Below are 3,367 nucleotides of genomic sequence, written 5' to 3' on the forward strand. Positions count from 1 at the left end.
TTTTCTGTCACTTTCACAAAATAACAGTAATAAAATCTATCTGCAACTTCACATCTAAAATGCTAAAGCAAATTCTTATTTGCTCAATACAATATAGACATAGAACTAGTCTTGTCCATCTGTTGGGCTTCTATACTCTATTATTCAAATAGGTCTTCAAGCTTCTGTGCTCAGTAATCACTATGTAGCATCCCTGTGCATACACTTGCTTGCACCAATTGTTTATCAACAATTCTCTATTTATAAATAATTAGATAGCTACTTAATCTCCTTGATCACATTTCCCATGATCAATCATAGCCATCAGATCTTTGATGTTGTCCGGGTTCAATGCATCTTTCGATTTGAAAACGTTTTACCCCACCTAGGAACTTGCATATATTTCTTGGAACTTGTGCCAGGGTATTGCGGTTCAATCTGCGCTGTAGATCTTCATGTCGACTTTCCTTTGCCATAGATTCATTAACAAACTATATTAATGGCATACCAATCATTCGATCAGTTCCAGCTCATCAGCTTCCTTCATTAAATAACGCATGTAACCATTTAATGCATTCTGTTATAGCTCGGTTACAACTCGGTAAATAATAAACTTCACTCGGTAGACATTCCGCCTTCATTAACCGATAGTGATAACCTTATAGTTTACCAACTAGGTTCCTTAGGGTTTACCAACTAGGTTCTTTGCTTGATAACATAGTATAGTATTAACCTTTACATTTTACAACATATGTATGATGTTAAAACAATCTAAACATCATGATCTCATCATTGTCTGACTCGGTAATAGTTGCCCATTGAATACCTTATTCATCCCCTTATTCATCATAATCTTTCTGTGTCTTTTACCGACATCTTTATAATCTTCAAATCATAATTCTCAAGATATGGCAACATCATACTAAATTAAAAAATCAATTTCTTGACATCAATGACAAAATAATAATATCAAGATAGTAAACATCCTTAATCAGTTATATCCATAATCATCAACATCCTTCTCAATATCCTTATTGAAATGCCAACAATCTTTCATTGTTTGTTATAATGCAATATTGCCAACAGATCAAAGTTTCAAGAACCAATGGGAAAGTTTTCCGCGTCTCCATTTGTAAATCCTAGTCACTAAGAGTGTTAATTTGGATGTTCCAAGGGACCTTAAGGATCGATTGACTGCTTATCTATTAAATGTTTTGTACCTCCAATTCAATTGGTATATTATGAAATGCTAAACAAACACAACCATCCTTGTTTGATTAAGAACTGCATCTTCATCATAGGTCATGTCAAAAATTCATTGTCTCCACATGCATTTTGCAGATCATCATGTCATATAGATTTGCACACTGGGGGCATAACTGAGAAAATCCTAAAAATCATATAAAGTCCTGAAAAAATCCAAAAATTAGTGAAAAACATAAAATCCAAAAACATTAAAAAGCAAAAAAATCAATACCAAAAACATTTGAAAAAAAAATCCAAAAAAATAAAATCATAAAATGTCCTGAAAAAAGCCTTAAAAATCAAAAAATAAAAAATTGAAAAAATCAAAGCAAGAAAGCATAGACTGTCCATCAAATCAAATCAGCAATAGACAAACTCTCAAAGTCTACAATCAACTTGATCACATGTCTTGTTAATCAATTTATCGATCAAACTTTATCAAACATCAACATGTCTTATACAGGGAGGGGTACACTCAAAACCAGACAGATCGGTCTTACACGGGGTATTCACTCTCTCAAACTAGACATTCCTATCAATCAACAAATGATCAAAACAATGACATAGATCAATATGGCTGCTGGATTTTATCCAAGTTAGTCTTATCTTTATCACTTGATTATAGGTCATGTTTGATCAAATCCAAAGCAGAAAATACAAAAACATTCAAGTATGATCCTGAAAAAATCAACCAAAAACATTTAGATATCAATCCACAAAATCCAAAAACATTCAAATATCGATCCACAAAATCCAAAAACAATTGAAAATCAATCAAAAAACTTGCAGTAAAATGTCTCCCAAGAATCAAACATCTGAGCAGATATCTACCAAACGCTTCGCACGAAATTAACAAAGGATACAACTATCTAAGCAACAATCTGCAATCAACTGATCAAACTGTCTTATCAATCATATCATATCCATATCAAGTGATCATTATCTTGTCTTAAAAAGAAGAGGATACACTCAAAATCAAATAGGTCAGTCTTAAATGGGGTCCGCAACTTTTTGAGATCAGACATTATCAACTATCACATCAAACAATCAAAACGAAGACATAGATCAGTATGGCTGCTAGATTTTGTCCTAGTTATTTTTTATCTTTTTTCATTTGGCGACAGATTATGTTCCTATTCTACTCAAGGATGTCCACAAATGACTAGAGGAGTTGGGATGGTCATGATCTTTTTCTTTGTTTGTTGTTTGTGGTGTGGACCAATGAAGTTCTGGGGCAATAGTTCCGGTGGGTGTCTGTATTGGTACGTTCATTCGATAAATATCCTATGCAAAAGTCAAGGATAGTTATGCTTGTGACTATCCCACATATCTCGACCCTTGGAACTACAACCAGAATGGAGTGTTCACTTTTTGTTTGCTACGTGTTTATTTCTTCAATGTCATATCTTTACATCTTGGTTCCTTATACCCTGGTATGCAAATCTCCATTGTTACATAATAAGGCTCAATGATGAATATATATTGCACAATAAATAATGACACAGGTTCGTGAATCAATCATTCACACTTCATCTCATTTGCTTATTGCTAGTTTGTTGATTCTTTTCTCATCATCTCTTTCTAAATCATTTTCAATCTATCATCTCATATCAATCATCTTCAATTTCTTCTAATTCTCATCTTTCATTCTATTTCATTCTAAGGTTCATTCTCTCATATTCTATCTCAATATCATCTTCACATCACTTATCTCTATCTCTAATCAACTAACTATTCTTCTATCTAACATTCTTCTTTTTTTGAGAGATCATTCATACCTTTAATGCATAACAATCTCTCGAGGGGGCTTTACACCCTAAGTATTACTGGGGCATACTGGGGCAGAATTTTTTTGTTTTCTTTGAAACAACGTCATTCCGACATTGTCTCAAAGAGGAGAAAATTTAGACACCTAAAAATGTCTCATTAATCGCATACTAATTATTCCTCCAATTAGTTAAATAATTGTTTAATTATTTAATTAAGTTAATTAATCTTATTCCTCTAATTTCATATTTCATCATCATCTTACTAATTATTTCCAATTTCAATTCTATCATCATTTAATCATTTAACCATTTTCTAATGTTAATTAAATATTTGTTATTTAATTAATTCTGATTAATTCCCCAATTTAAATAAT

This window comes from Cryptomeria japonica, chromosome 3 (assembly GCF_030272615.1).
Source record: "Cryptomeria japonica chromosome 3, Sugi_1.0, whole genome shotgun sequence".
In the NCBI taxonomy this organism is placed as follows: Eukaryota; Viridiplantae; Streptophyta; class Pinopsida; order Cupressales; family Cupressaceae; genus Cryptomeria; species Cryptomeria japonica.